Consider the following 16,746-nt stretch of genomic DNA (forward strand, 5'->3'; position numbering starts at 1 on the left):
CAGCTGTCCCCCTTTGCTCTGCCCCAACTCCTCACGCCCCCGAAGTGTAGGAGCAGTTCCTAGAGGATGCCGGGGAATCAGAGCTGGCTCTTGCGCGGGAACCCAAACTACCTCGTGATGTGTCAGAGCACTGAGAAGAGCCTCTTGGCTGGAAGTAAATGCCTCAATCATCAGAAATACATACTCCCCAGCCCCGTGCACCCCAAAACAGAGACATCTGAGGCATCGGGTCTCAGACTTGATTCAAAATTGCACTGGGAAGGTCTCTTAGAGCACCGAAGGTAACTCAAGGGAGACGCAGGTACACAGCTAAATCCCAGCTGCTGCCTGTGTTCCCCGTGAGCCAGGCTCAGGGGCAAACCTCAGAAACATACTTTTCACACTCTCTGGAGACACCCGTGGTCTTAGTAACCAAAATCTTAAAGCCAGCTAAACACACACAGAATTTGGCTCACTAACCAAATGTGCAACCAGGAGCAAAGCAGGGTTTCTAATGTTTTCCTGAAAACAAAGAACAATCTCAGGTCTTAGAACTGGTAGTGCAGACACACGGTAATTGGTAAAGCTTGTTCAAACGCAACCCAAAAATGACACACATTTCAAAAATGCACTCAGGCCGTTTCTCAGCCCATGATACCTCAGTCTCAAACAGCCAAAGAGTTCAGAAAACCCAAAGAGAAGGACCAAGACTTACCTGGACCTGCTGGTGGGTCAGTTTCTAGTCCCAGCAGAAGTTGGTCTGTGGAGAAAGGCAGGCACAGTCCCGTGTGGGGCCACCAGGTTTCACAGGTGGCCGTCTGGCAGTGCTCTGAGAAGCAGGTGGCCAGCGTCGCTGGAGGCCCGCAGAGCTGCCCGGGGCGAGGCACCTCTCTGCGGCTGGCCCCACTTTCCTTCTATTCCAAAGGGCTGTCCGGGAACTCTTCCTTGACTGCTCCGTCCTATCTGTGAGTGTGTGAACTCAGTCCTTGCAGAGGGGCTTTCCCTCACTGCAGACTCACCTGCACCATCTAGAGGCCTCTCCCTGCACTGAGATGCTGGCGCCTCGCTCTGCAGGTTCGCCCCCTCTGCAGCCAGCCTGACACACACACCTGGCTCTTGACTTCCTGCCCTGAAAAACACACCAGTTGGAATTTGTAAAATCATTGATTTCTTTTTTTTAGAGAGGGAGCCTTGCTTCCATCAGAACAACCAAAGCCTTTGGGGACTGGAGTACCAAAAAAACTAAATTAGCATTAAAATTCCATTAATCAAGACTTGTTCACCCAAGGACCCCCTACCGAGATGGCCACAGGCATGGGTGCGACTGCATCATTCTGAGACATGTTCATATGTCTGTGCACATTCCTGTCCTCCTCCCCCTCTCCCCCCACACCAACAGCAGGTTTTGAGTCCCCAGATCTGTTTCCTCTACTCTCCCAACACCCCACCACCATATATCCCACAAAACTCCAGACAGCCACATATACCCCACAAAGCCCTAGAGAGTCACATATACCCCCATTAAACTCCAGACAGCTATATATAAGCCATTAAACTCCAGATAGCCACGTATACCCCATTAAACTCCAAATAGCCATATATACCCTATTAAACTCCAGATAGCCATGTATACCCCATTAAACTCCAGATAGCTACATATACCCCATTAAACTCCAAACAGCCATATATACCCCATTAAATGCCAGAAAGCCATATATACCCCATGTAATTCCATATATCTCTCTTATATATAAGTATAAAAGAGGACTTCAACCACCTCCATTTTGGCCTCAGTCTGTACTTTCCAATTGATTAAGTTCTTCTTTCCAGCTTATCTCTTAACTCAGGCAAAAGATCCTGCGAGCAAAGCACCCCCTGATGGGAACTGAAACTACCCCCTCAAGCAATAAGGACTGCCCTGAGCCAGCAAGATCCTCATGACTGACCCCCACAACAGTGATCGAACTGACCTTTACTTCCCACTTGCATGTACCCACCAACTTTGTCCCACATTTTCCTTACATAAACCTGGATGTATTTTTAGCACTTTGGGGACAGTCTTTAAGACATTAGTCAGCTGTCTTCCTGGTGCTGGCCTCACTGAAATAAATTCCTTTCTTGTTTCACCACCATTCCTCTCTCTGCCTTTGGATTTTGTCAGCAGTGAGTGGCCGAGCCTGGTCTGTTTGGGACCCCCCCACCAGGTGCTCTTCCATCCCTCTGGCCTGGTTATCGTAGATAATCAGGAAGACATCTGAAACACAAACATTTTGAAAGGACATTGCTTTCAGTGTTTGTCCATTATTTCTCATAAGTTAAATGATTAGGAACCCCTCCCTTCCCCCAAGCCCACCAACATGCAGGCGAACAGAGCAGCAACTTGGGGCTGGATTTCTCTGTTCTCCCTTTCCATCTTGTCCTCTCTGTCCTGGATACATGCAAATTAATTCACACATGACAAAGTGAAAAGCTTAAGAGGGACACAGAGACTGAAACGATTGGGACTGGGGCAGGGAGGTTGAGCTAAACCGTATTTACTCAATTTACTTAACTAATGTCAATGGTTAATCCAGATAATGTAGGTTCCCAAATAAGAATTTTAACCTGAACGTTCAGGTTCAGTCGTTTATATGCCCACATGGAGCTCAAGCTGAGAGTTTGTGATAAATTGAAATCACTAAAAATTATTAAGTTAGGAACCTACAAAATGAAAAGGAAGTAAGTATTCTGGGCTAATCTTTTCTATTGTGTATAATTTTTACTTTTTAGCATGTTCATTTTGATAAGTGTGTTTGAGGATAGAGATTATCTTAGGTGCAAATTTTTTTCTAATGGAAATTAAATGGTGACTTTAAATTTACTAAAGAGAGAGGACACTGATATTGCCAAAACATAGGAAGAAAGGAGAAAAAATCAGAACAGGGGCCTAATATGAATGACGTAGCAAAAGCCCAGAAAAGTTTTTTTTTCCTCTTTTGAAAAATCCAAAACATTATGCTATTAAGAAAGGTTGTAGATGGTTACACTTGAAATGCTCACAGTCATCGTACCCAAATGAAAAGGAGTATACAAATTAATTCAGCTGATTAAGAATGAAACAAGAGAGATTATTGCTTGTCTTCATCACTTAAAGCCCCAGAGCTTTGAAGATACGTGATTTTCTGTTTTGCACATTTTCTAAAAGACTGAGGCAGAAATAGCAAAAACTTATCAATAGCATTTCTTTAAATAAGAACAGGAATCAAGAGTGCAGACCACGGTTGGGTGCCTGGGGTCTCTTGGGGCTGTGGAGAATGGAGTGTAATTTAGAACACGTGCTTGATATACACAGTGGAACCCTGCCCGGCCTGCTGTGCCCTTTCCCTGGGCGAGCGAGCACAGATGCAGCCGGGAGCCCAGCGCACCGCCAAGGCTCGCTGGTGGGGGCAGGTACCAGTTCTCAGCACGGCGGAACCTCTGCTGTGCAACTGCTCGCAGAGATTCAGTAGGACTTCCCTGCCTGTAGAAAACATTCATGATTTGGTGGGAATAATCTAGTAGATCAGATAATTAACCAGTGAGCGACACTGAGCCATATTCTGGTCATCACTGGGTCATGATCGTTGGGTAAGCTGGAAAGAAGACTCCTGATACCCACTCTTTCTGTTAGAACAGCATTCTTCCGTGTCAGGCATCATTCAGCAAGCGCATGGTGCACCTCTAGGAGCCAGGCCCTACTCGAGGTGCTGGGATACCACAATGAGAGAGACAGTCAAAATCAAACTCTGGCCTCAAGAAAGCACCACAGAGGTGGAGAATAACCATAAAATACCATTTCTGGAGGTGATAAGTGGCAAGGGGGTGCAGGATGCTTGGGCTGTGTGGGTGGTGGTATTACTGTCTACTAGTGACAGTTTCCTGCTGTCTGACTACTGTCTGGGAAAGCAATCCACCAGACGGGGGTGCTGTTTTCCGGCAGCCCACCCCTAACCTTGAACTGCCTTTACCAATAACAAGTGGCCCCAGCAAGTAAACTTCTGGTTACCTACAAAGTTTATCTCAGAGTTCCTTCCAGGAAATTATTTTTCTCAAATCACAGGAAGTGTATGAGTGTTTCAAGAAATTTTGTATGCCCATGGTGGGTGCTCAGTAACGCTCATGAAGTTTTTCAGAATAAGATGACCACAGCTCTGTCTATGGCGTGGAATTTGCAGCTTCAAATCTGTCTTAGAACTAGAGCAGAACTGGAATCCTTTTCCTGGAGAACCCTGCCCCTGCCCTTGTGATGATGAGGACAGCAGAGTCCTCGGGCACGTCCCGGCCTCCCCTTTTTCTAGAAAAGGCAAGATCCCAGCTCTGCTAGGAGTCAACGCACCTGTTCTGCCCTCCTGAGAGCATGGGCTAGCTAGTTTTTAAAGCTCCTTGCTGCCTGTGCTTATTATAGCTCTATAAGCAGAAGAAACAGGAATATAAATACTTGTGACTTAAACTCTTACAATGTCTTCCCCAAAGTGTAAACCCTGTGGAGGACCTTGGTTTGCAAACAGATATTCAAAATATCAGAATGGAGTTCAGTGGTACAAAGGAGGCAAGCCAGCAGGAGAGTGAGCACATGTGAGGGTGGTGCTTTGGCTGATAAAGGGGTCAGGACTGGTTGTTCTGAGAGGAAGGAGGGAGTCTTGCCGAGTAAGGGAGGAAAGGTCTTTTGGGTAGAAAGAAGAGCTTGTGCAAAGACTTTGACTGGAAAAGAGCCAAGCACACCGAGGAACCCAAGAGAGGAGCCATGTGGCCAAAAGCAGGGAGCTGGTCCGAGTACGTGGAGCTGGACTCGGGAAGGGCAGTAGAGACCATAGCCCAGTAAAGGGGTTTGGATTTTATTCCAAGTATATCATGATTTGAATATAATGCAATCTTATTTCAGAGCAGGCTTCTATCCCTAGTGTCAAAAAGAAATCCACAGCCCCAAATGGAGTCACTTATACTGGGCCTTGTTACCCAACTGAGGCTCAATACCTAACCTAATTGCAATTTCAACCTCCCCCAGAGAAACAGTCTTATCTGATCAGTCAGGAATTTTCTGGTCAGCACCAATGAGATAATCAGTCACATGGGCTTTATCCATCCCCCCAAAGGAAGATGAAGTCATCTGCATGATAAGACCCCCTGCTCTTCCCCGTCAGGGAAAGTGACCTTGCCTGGAACAGTCCTTTCTTTTCCTTTGTTGATACCATCTTGCCACACCCTCCTTCCTATAAAAACCCGCTATTTTGTACAACTCCTGGGGTTATCTCTCTACTGCTAGATGGGATGCTGCCCTTCATGAATAGCTTAATAAAGCCAATTAGATCTTCAAATTTACTCCACTGAATTTTGTCATTGTTGTTTTAACCCCAGCAAAGTGAGGAAGGAGAGAGACAGAGTCTGGGGGCGGGGGCAGCAGGGGGTGGGCATGTGCACATGCTGGGCCCCGGGTCTTCTATAAACCAGTCCTGGGGGATGAAGGGCTGAGTGAGTGGTTAGCAGTGATTAGAGTGGCTGAGTGATTTGTCCTCCCCCAGCACAAAATAAGAGGGGACAACTCCAGGTCAGAGGCAGAGTAAACAAGCCGGGCTTCCAACTGATTTTATCTCTTCAGAGAATGATATTCTGCATTCAGTTCCTTAACTAACTTTGCCATACTCAACACCCTGCTGCTAATTAAAGAAATTAAAGTCTGGCTTTCCTTTACTATGTGTTTGCCCAAGATTCCTACCCTGGACACTGTTTAAGATAAAGGTCACCTAGGTTTGGAACACTCAGCTGTCAGTAATGAGTCTGGTCACACAGAGAGAGTACCATCATGAACCTTCTGCTGAACCCTCAACACTCCCTGTTTCTGCTCCTGGGTGGCCGCTCCCTGCCTTGGTTACATAAGCAGTAAAAGTATAATTGAAATTGATCCTCACCAAGAATGACTTTGGGAGCTTGAACAGTGCAAAGGTTCAAAATACTAAATCTTTTTTATGACCCATAATATTGTCATTTAGCTCAACAGTACAGATCAGTACATTTTTCTAATAAAAGAAAACCACAAGAGTATTATAAAACCTATTTGCACCGTACCAGAAAAATTAAAGGGGATTGGAACTGAGTTTGGGAATATGGAATATTGATGTCTTCATTTAAAAAATCAACATGTTCATTCTTCCAATAGACAAGTTCATATTTCTACTGTAATTCATGGCATTGAGGTTAGTGAGTGGTTCATGAGATTATCAGTCTATTATCAGTGGATGCTCACAGCAGGGGAATAGGAGTCCATAATATAAACATGTAAAATTATCTGTTCATTGGGTTATATTTAATAAAATTTATTAATGGAACTTTATTACGTTTATGGTAATGTTTTGCAGGTGATCTGTGAGGCAGATTAGTTTATGAGGGCTAATGTGTTCCGGGGCGACATGTGATTTTACGGATTATTTAGTATGTCTGTACTTGTCACCTACCACTGATAGGAGCTCACTGTCCTCAAAAGCTGTGGTTGGTGAAAAAAACCAGAATGGGGACAAAACAGTTTTTTAATCGGAATTCAGCCCGGCTGGCAGATCTGCTCCCTGCCACCCGCTACCTGTTTCCCATCTCATTAGGACCTTCCTGGACTGCTCAGGGCTACATGCCTGGCTCAGCGGCTGCAGTCCCCAGCTTCCCTGGCAGCTAGGCGTAGCCCCAAGCTTCAAGACTACCCACGGGGTCATCGCCGAGGTGCGTGACTGCCAAAAAGGCTGCGTAAGAGGCTTTTTCCTCTGGGAGGAGAGCTGTTGTGCCCTCTTCCGCTTAACTCCTAGCTGCCACTCAGTGAATGTGACAACTGGTATAACAGGGCAGAGCAAAAGTACAGGAGGAGCTCTGGCCCCTCGGCGGAGTGGTCATGTCAGCCTTGAACTACCGATCTCACTGATGGGAAGGAGTAGCCCTTGAGTCTTTTAGCCACTGTGCTCAGGCCTCTGTCACTAGAAACCTAAATAATGTGCACGATGTCTCTCTCTCTCATTATGAAAAATTAGGATACAAAGTCGTTTTTTCTAGATAACCAAGGTCTAAGAAAGTCTGTTCTATGACAATCTTAGATTTCATATGGGTTGTACTAGGGTATCACTCAGAGTACAAAATGACTCTCCGAGGAACTGAATGCTGGTTAACTGATCTAAAGAGCAAGAGCCCCCCCGCTGCCTGACTGTGGTCCTCAAGGGGGACAGAGACTCCAGCCCAGGGAGTAGCCAGAGATGCCCAGCTGCAGCTTCTGACCCAGTCTTAACCCAGCAGGCGGTGGGCCAGGTCTGGTCCCACTCTAAGCCACACACACTGGGGATCTTTACACCCCAGATGCAGGGATATGGGTGTAAGTTCAACATGGTTTCTTACCATCCCAAATGGGACTAGACAACAAGCCTCTCCACTCCTTCAAGGGGCCCAACAATTTCCAACCATGCTCATTGGAGCCGCTTGAAGTATAAGAAAGATTCCAGATGGGTGAGCAGCTTTTAGGACACTGGCCTCATTAACTGTATCGGTGGGTTCTCTGAAGTGGGAATAGACACCCCGGAGGTGATCAAGGCAATTCACTGGGTGGGGCCAGAACATTAAAACTTCCACTTACATTGATATTCAGTGTCTAAAATACAAGAAACAGTATGTTATTCATATCGAATCTAGGGATGTGCTTCTCCTACTAGGAGTTCTTTTACATGGTAAAAACAGAGTTAATCAGACCACACCAGAAGGCTGCCAAAATGTTTTTAGATTTTCAAGAAGAGTTTCTGAAGCATAAGTTAACTTTCAGTATTGTTAACCATCTTCATTTGCTCTCTTCCTTTCCTGCCCACAAGCATGGTCTGGTCTTAGTCATCTTCCCTACCGGGAACAGTCTGTGGAGGCCAAGAGATGCTGACCGGAAATCTTGGTGGTATAAGGCAATGATAGCTTATTTCTTGCTCACGTCCCATTCTGATGTGGGTCTGGTGGCTCTTCTAGATGGTTCTCCTATAAGAAGTGACTCAGAAATCCAAGCTCCTTCCATCCTGTGGCCCCACCATCCTGGAGTCCTTCACCCCAGGACAGACAGGGGAAGGAAAGCGTGGATGAACATGCTAGAATGTTTCGGGAGCAAGGCCTGGCAGTGGAGCATGTCACTTCAACAGGCTAAAACCCCACCACACGTGCCCAGGCTGACTGTAACTGAGGCTGGGAAATGTAGTGTCCTTGCGAGTCCAGGGAGAAAAAATGGGATCTGTGCACATACAACCAGTCTCTGTTGCAAGACAGCTTCTTTCACCAAAATGTATCCAACTTCTGTCTGTTCCTCCCGATCTGCTTCTAATTAGCTGGTCTGAAAAAAGGTGACTTAATATGAATATAAAGGATTATGGTTGCTAATGGTTTAGAAACAACCAGAGAACAGATTGCACGTTCAACAAGGCTATCTAACACTGATGTAAAGAGGCAGGGCGGCTGGCTGGAGGCTCTGGCCCAGAGTCTGAAGGTCTTGTTTTGAGAGCCTGCTCTCCCTCACTGGCTGCTCACCCTCAGCAGGTCTCAGTGTGCACACCTGAGAACGACTGTTGCCTCTCACAAGGTTGTACTGAATTTCACAATGAAGGGGTTGTGTATGTTTTTTTGCCAGAACTTGGTGCTCTCCTTACATTCTGAAATTATTCTTGCCTAGGTCACCAGGGACCTCCTAATTGCCAAAGCCAACAGATGCCTTTTAGTCTTTATTCTCCTGGAGCTTCTTACCATGTTGCAACTGAGACCATCGATCACTTCTTTCCGATGAAATCCAACTCCTTTGCATTCTGTAACCCCTTGGGGTCTCTCTGTCTGTCTCTGATGGGTGATTCTTGGTCTTCTGCAGACAATTCATCCTCCCCTGCCCTCAGATGGCGGTGTTTCAGGGCCCCAGTCCCAGCCTGGGTCTCTCCCAGAGTCACTGTTTCAGCATCTACATGCAGGCTGATGACTCTGCCATCTGTGTTTTTAGTCCAGACCTCATCCTTTCAGCTTCAATTCTTGTAGCCAATTGAGTGTAAAATATCGTGCTGTGAAGTCTCACAGATGCTGGAACTGGGCATAGCCAACACAAACCCCTCATCCTTCCCCAAACCTGCTCCTCTGCCGTATTCCCTAGCTCAGGTGGGACCAACACTAAGCCTCCTAAGGGGAGCCTGTGGGATCATTCTTAGCGTCGTCTTTCTTAGTCCCCAAATCTTGCCAGTTTCACCTCCTAGATATTTTTCAAATCTACTCCCTCTATTCCATTCCAACTGTTTTTGCCCTAGTTCAGGTTCTCATGATGTCCTATCAGGATTGTAACATCCTTCTGTTTTTCCTGCCTCTGACTTTTTCTTCTCAATCCAGCCTCCGTGAGACTCTGAAACTCAAATCCTGAGCCCCAGGCTACTGTCCTTAGTAAACGAATGGGGAAGGTACCTGCTCATCAACCTCTGCCAACTGTTGCTGAAATGCAGGTCCACAGAATTCCACGAGAAGCTCAAAAAACAAAACACAAACAGAAATAGCCTCATAACTGTTGGCTACCAGAGCCGGGGGGGTGCGGGAGGGCTGGAGGGGAGGTGAAATTGGTGAATGGAATTAAGAGGTACAAACTTCCAGTTATAAAATAAATAAGTCACAGGGATGAAATGTGCAACATAGTCAATAATATTGTAATAACTTTGTATGGTGACATATGATAACTAGACTTATGGGGATAGTTTCATAATGCATAAAAATATCAAATCACTATGATATACACCTGAAAAAACAGGATATTGAATATTTCAATTAAAAAAAGATACTAAAAATCTGAACTTTAAAAAACATGAAATCTTCTCATTCTTTTTTTTTTTTTTAAGATTTTATTTATTTTTTAACAGAGAGAGAAACAGCGAGAGAGGGAACACAAGCAGGGAGAGTGGGAGAGGGAGAAGCAGGCTTCCCGCCGAGCAGGGAGCCCGATGTGGGACTCGATCCCAGGACCCTGGGATCATGACCTGAGCCGAAGGCAGACGCTTAACGACTGAGCCACCCAGGCGCCCCGAAATCTTCTCATTCTTAAATATTGGCTATTAATATGTGTGGCCCAAATAAACATACACAAAAATCCCTGGCCTGGATTAGGCCCCTAGGCAGCCAGGTGGTACCCTCTGTACTGAAGGCTGAGGGCCGAGTCTGTGCCCTCTGCAGCCAGACCCTGGTTCCACATTAGTCTCATGGTTCCCCAAGCCTGCTTTGAACATCAGACTCTCCTAGCAACCGAAGGTTTACGGTCTCAAGCCATTCTGTTTTTCTGAAATGATTTTTGCAAGTAAGTTCACCCATTTCATATTCTTGCTGTCCAAATGACCAAAGAATTTAAAATTTTTATTGGAATAAAAATGTAGTTGTCTGGAGAGGGCTTGGTGCTAGACAGAGCTGTCCTTTTCCCAGCACAGATTCTAAGTTGCTTAACCTCTGTAAACCTTGGTTTCCTCATCTGTAATTAGTGATAATAATAGCGTCTACTCCACAGGGTTTTTGTGAGTGTTCTGTTATATGCACAGGCTGAGCCTGGAACTTGGTATAACTGTCATGTGACGTTACCTACTATTCCCATTAATTAGAAATTAACCATCTCTTTCAAACTACCCAATTCATTCTATAAAATTACCTTTGGCTATAACTAAGGTGACTTATGGATTCAGCAGCCACCTGCAGCTCAGGACTAAAGGAACTGCTCTTTTTAGGTGGATTACCAAGATGACTTTCCACATTGTTAACTGAGCAGGGAGACCCTGTTCTTGATCAAATATTAAGTACTTGCTTTATTTTGAGATGAGGCCACTAACTGTGACTTTTAATCTTTTAGTACAAAAGCTTACTAGTCTTTGATATGGTGGTGACACATGGAGATTCTTGGTCAGGCTAGTGGCAAAAAGCATAAACTGTGTAATGTGCACTTTTCAGTTCTTATGTTTTGTAAAAGTTTGTGAAATCTCCTTCCAGAAGGTAAAGATTGAATAATTAAAAAAAAAATTCCCATTTTACTTTTACAAAAATGTGGTAGGGGTCACAGAGACAAATGAAGACACTCTGGATGTGTGACCTTCCATCAGTGGCAGAGGTCAAGGGCTTGCTTGAGTTTGGGGTTGTAAGAGGTGCAGGTTTCATCAGAGCAATGTTTCTAACTTGCCCACGTGGATTTCAGTCCCATCCTATGCTCATTTGTCTGGGCCACTGCCTTACACGTGTCCTAGTTAAGTAATTGCCTGCACCCAAAGGCAACCTATAGGTTTTAGACAAACCTATGTGTGTCCTATACCAAAACCGGCAACAGGAACAACTTCCAGGAGCATGAAGCTATCATGCACAAGTTTAGCAAAGTATTGGCAGGGCCAGAATGCCTGTTGCAAAAAATTCTGATCTATCAAGAATTGCCAGGGTCAGGGCAGAAAATGGTGTGAGAGATGAGGAGGCAAGCAAGCAAACCACATATTTGATGTAGAAAGCTCACGAGCCAAAGGAGAGATGCAAATCGAGTCCTACGAAAGCACAAGCAGAACCCGTTTCTCCCACTTGGAAACTGGGGATGGTTTCACGGAGAAGGGGCACAGGAGTCAGCTTTCAAGAAGACGGCACCATGATGATGATGGTGGTGGTGCTAACAATGTGTCCAGCATTACTGAGTGCTTCCCACGTCCAGGCACTAAATGCTTTGCATGGCTAAGTAATCCTCGTAACAATGCCTGTCACCCCATTTCACAGGTGAGAAAACTGAGGCCCAGAGACAGGGCATAACCCACCCCCGGCAACCAGAACTGTGGGTTGGAGCTCCGAATGCCTTCAGTGTGCTGCCACAAGGCCCAGCAGAAGGGGCTGTGCTCTACTCGCTGCGGGTCTCTGAGGACAGGGACCTTTTGCCAACGGAGGAGGAATGTGTAGTCAGGAGAAGAGTCAGCGTTGCTGGTTTTCTGTCTGGTTCTGATGAATTCCTCATTACCAGCAAACGTGCTCAGCAGTCCCACTGCTTCTTGAGCGGTCTGTGTGAGAACGCACAGAGGAGCTGGTTGTGCCCTGAACGTCAAGTGCAAGCGCTCACAGCCAGCCCAGGAACCAGTCCCAGCAACGCTGAGCCCCCACGGCACAGTCTCTGGCACCAGGGGACAATCGCAGAAAGAACCAGTCCTTGGGCTCCAGCCCCCTGAGTGCTCAGTGCTGGGGAGACGGCTTGTTTGAGATGGAGCTGGGGTCAGAGAAGGGGCAGGGAAGCTTGACACAAGAGGAGGCAAGCCCAGGCCTGCCTCTCAGGAGGTTGGAAGCAGCCTGCCACGGGGGCCGGTCCAGCCTCCTGCCTGCCCTGGACAGGCCTCTCTTCCACCAGGCTGCTGGTGAAGGGATCCGCAGGAGGGATGGGCTGGAAAGGGAGGGACAGGGGACCCTCCCACGGAACCTGTGAAGGCGGATGTGCCAGGCCCTGCAGCAGCTATACCGACATGCCACTTGTGGCCCCCGTCTCAAGGAGTCCGCATGTCCCCTGGGCTCCCTTTCGGAAAGGAGACACACTGAATCAGCTCTAAATTCTTTACCCTATCACTTCCACTAGAGCCTCTTTTTATGATTTTCTGATGAAGCTTTTAACACAGCCAGGAAAGTAGCTCTCTCCATCCAGAGCATGACGGTGGCTGTTGCCGTCATACACCCCCCCGGCCCCCACCTTCTTCTGTTCCTGTCCCCAGGGGATGCTCCCAGGAGGCCAACTCCCCCAGGAGGCTGCCAGATGAGAACCTGGCCTCCTAGCCCATGACTTATTTCTTCTGGAACGGTGCCTTCAGCCAGCTGCCCGTCACTGGGCGCCTCACGCCTCCAGAGCTGGGATTCCAGTTCCCAGACTGCTGGGCTCTTAAGGGTTAAAGTGAAGGGCCCCACAATGCTTCTCTCTGTCTGACACGTCCCCTGTCCCTTGGACCTCCACATTTAAGAACTTCAGTGGCTCCTGACTGCCCATGGGATCACATCCCAAGCCACTGCTTTAGTTATGAAGCCTTAGTACATGAAGCCCTCTACAGCCTGACCCAGCTGTTCTCTCTAACCTCACTCAGAGCCACCCTGCTCCTTGTCACCCTTCACTGGGCAGAGACCCCCAAAGCTCAAGAACAGGCACTGATCATGTTCTAAATACAGGGCCCGACACTTGGGCTTTTTGGCGGAATAAATAAAAATCCTTCATTCCGGTCATACTAACATACTCACAGTTTGCAGAAATCTGTGTCATGCTGTGCCCCAACACTGTCACCTCTGCTCTGAATGCCCTCACCCATGAAGCCCATACTCCACGATGCGCCCCTTTTTTTTAAATTCTTTTTTTAAAGATTTTATTTATTTATCTGACAGAGAGATAGTGAGAGCAGGAACACAAGCAGGGGGAGTGGGAGAGGGAGAAGCAGACTTCCCGCTGAGCAGGGAGCCCGACACAGGACTCGATCCCAGGACCCTGGGATCATGACCTGAGCTGAAAGCAGACGCTTAACAACTGAGCCACCCAGGTGCCCCTCCACGGTGCCCCTTTACCGAAGGCTTTCCAGATGCCGGGGAATGGATTCACTTGCCTGTCTTCCTCACCAGCTGTTGGCTCCTTAAGGACAAAGAACAAGTCTTCTTGCGCTTAGCATAGCACCTGGTACATGGTAGCAATTTTTCAATAAATTGCCAAAAGTATGAATGAGTAACTGATAGGTGGTGTGGTCATCTCCTTTAATGTTCTCATTTTGAGTAAGAGTAAACTCAACTAGCTCTATTCCGCATGTGGGAATAAAACTGTGCTTGCACGGGATATTGGAAGATAGCTCTCTGGGCATGGTCACAGTGGTGCAAACAAAACAAAACAAAACAAAACTGTAAAACAAAACAAAACAGCAGAGCTGTTTGGTTGGCTCTTGGTCTGCCTGAACTGGAATGTTCGGTCATTCCTTACTGCCTCGCAGAGCCGCGAGGTCTCCTGGGTTCTTTGAGAGGCAGACATTCTAGTCTCGGTTAGTTGACATCAAAGATGGCTGACAGTCATGAGGGAAGTGAGATGGCTGACAAGAAAACCAACAGGAGATAAGTTTTCCCCATCTTGTTTGTTCTGAAAAGAATGTTGATGTCTGCACATTTTTGTAATGGAATATCAAATCACTTTGGTAAAAAGGCTGCAAGCCCAGGGGACTTGGTCTTTTATGGGAACAGCCCGCGGGAATCTCTTTGTAAACCAAGTTCCCCAAGTTGTGGGAATGGCATTGGGACCCCCATAGCCCATGATCACCTGCCCTGAGGGTAATGGTGAGGGTGGGATCTGGGCTCAAGGAGGCTGTTGCTTCTTTCCCATAGTTCAGAGGTTCTCAAAAGAATGGTCCTGGACCAACAGCATGAGCATCATCAAGAGTGTTAGAAATGCACATTGTCAAGCTCTCCTCTACCTCCAGAAGCAGAGACTCTGAGGTGGGCCCAGTAAGCTAAGTGTTAATGAATGTTCCAGATGGTTTCCACGCTTGCTCAGGCTTAGGAAGAACTGTCATTGTCCAATCCTCTCTGGGCATGGCTCTGGGGGCTAGGAGTGGCTTCCACTCCTGAGGAAGGCACAGTGGGGAGTGAGGAGACGGTGGAATGAAGGGTCCGTCCTGGGTCTCTTCTCTCTCTCCAGTCTCTCCCTTGGGTTAATCCACAACCTGGTTCCAGCTCTGACCTCCTTAGAGAGAACCTCTCATCTCCAATTTCTTTCCTTACTTCTTCCTTGAGTTTTTTTTCTCCCTACTAGTCATTTCAATCTGCAGAGTCTACTATAGCTTCAAATCTGAAACATCTAAAACAAAACTCACCATTCTCTCCCACTTTAAGTAATCTCATTTCCTTTGGTCATTATTCCCTCCCTCCCTCTCACAATTATTTACCAAGGGCCTCCTATGGCCAAGCCTTGTGCTAGGAGAGCCTCTAGTTTACAAGCAATCATGGATTCTCACTTTCTTCCACAGACCCCCATGTGACAGGTTTAATATAATTTCTTGCCCCTTGTTTTCCTGGCTTCAAATCCACTCAAGACCCTCTTGTTCCCAACCCAATTCAGGAATATTTATTAGATACCTAGAACCTGGAACGCACTGTGCCAGCCCCCACCGGGACAAAGAGCAGAATTGATACAGGCCTTGCCCTTGAATAATTGGTTTCTTGAATCATTAGAGGATTAATAATTCTTTCTCCTCCAGGTCTTCTCAGCAATCCAGTTTGTATACTATTATTGGACTAATCGCCCTAAACTGATCATTTCAAGCCCCTACTCATAAGTTTTCCCTGATGTGCTTCCTGTGTTGCACAGAAGATCAGGTCCAAATTACTTAGCTTCAGTGCAGACCTTCTACAGCCTGGACCTCTAGAAATCAGTTTTCCAGTACTCCCCAAACTCTCCCTCCAAACTCTCAGGGGCATTGCCATCGACTGTCCTTTGATTGCCCCATCCTTCTGCCGGGTATGCCATCTTTCCCCACCCAGCCTGCAGAAGCACTTTCTATTTCGTCACCTCTCTGAAACTTCTTGGACAGTCACAGCCTGAAATGCTTTCTTCCCCCTTTTTTTGGCCCTGAACACATACTGACCTTTGGTATAAATTACCTTTTTATATGTACTCATGTCCCACAGGGTTCATAAGCAGCTTTTATACAAGCGTTCGTTGTACCTCCCAGAACCCAGGTTCCATAGGGCAATAGTCTGCCTGAGCACCGGATCACCCGCTGCATGCCTCTGCTTACTCCGTGCTCTCTCGCAGCCATTATCCCCATGTTTTCCACCCAAGACAGCTGTACTGACCCCCCGTGCTCTCTCGCAGCCATTATCCCCGTGTTTTCCACCCAAGACAGCTGTACTGACCCCAAGCGTCAGCAGCTGACTCTTTCTCGTCACCATCCAACAGATCGGCTCCCGGCTGCTCCTGGTCATTCTGGGTGCAGGCTCATTCCGACGTGTCCCACTTCAGGGGCTTCAGAGCAGTGGGCTGCCCACGCACCTACCTCAGCACAGAAGAAAGCATGCAGAGGTCACGTGAGCAGGTCCCAGGCGGGTCCCACCCCACCTCAGGCCGGAAGTGTCGGGTGGCTTCCACCAATGCCATTGGCCAGACGTCAGTCACGTGGTCCCACTGAAGGCCCACATGCAGAAGGTGCACTTAGGCAGAGGGGCGCATGCTGGGAGTGTGGCAGGCCATGGGGCACTCGGAAGTGTTTTCTTTTTTCTTTTTTTATATTAAAAGGACAAGCAAACACAAGGTAATTTTGCTGGTTTAAAATGGACACATGGGTGTCTTGGAAGCCGGAGGGATGACCTCAGTTGGGTGTGGGGTCTTGCTTTTGTCCAAGCCGTCTGCTCTCAGAACAAAGTCCAGAAGACAAAGCTTGGTGGCCTTTGGTAATAAGCAAAAGCAGAAGCTCCTTGGCCGACCTCCACTCCACTAGCTGGAACAGCGTGTCCCACTTTTCTATTAAACTAGCCGAGGGTTGGGCACCTGTGCTGTGGATGCTGTCAGGTACAGCAGGTCAGGTACAGGTACGAATGCTCCTCCGGGGAGCTTGTGAACTTACCAAGCGTTAGTTGGATTTGTTCCTAAGCCTTTTTAGGGCAGCTATGGGTGCAACATCAATTACTTAAACTTTTCAATTTAATTGATGTCACATAAACTGTTGAGTAAAATGGAAATATGAGTGAAAAAAATTTTTTAATTATTTTTAAAATTCCAGTATAATTAACACA

The sequence above is a fragment of the Neomonachus schauinslandi genome, chromosome 10 (assembly GCF_002201575.2).
Source record: "Neomonachus schauinslandi chromosome 10, ASM220157v2, whole genome shotgun sequence".
Taxonomy (NCBI): Eukaryota; Metazoa; Chordata; class Mammalia; order Carnivora; family Phocidae; genus Neomonachus; species Neomonachus schauinslandi.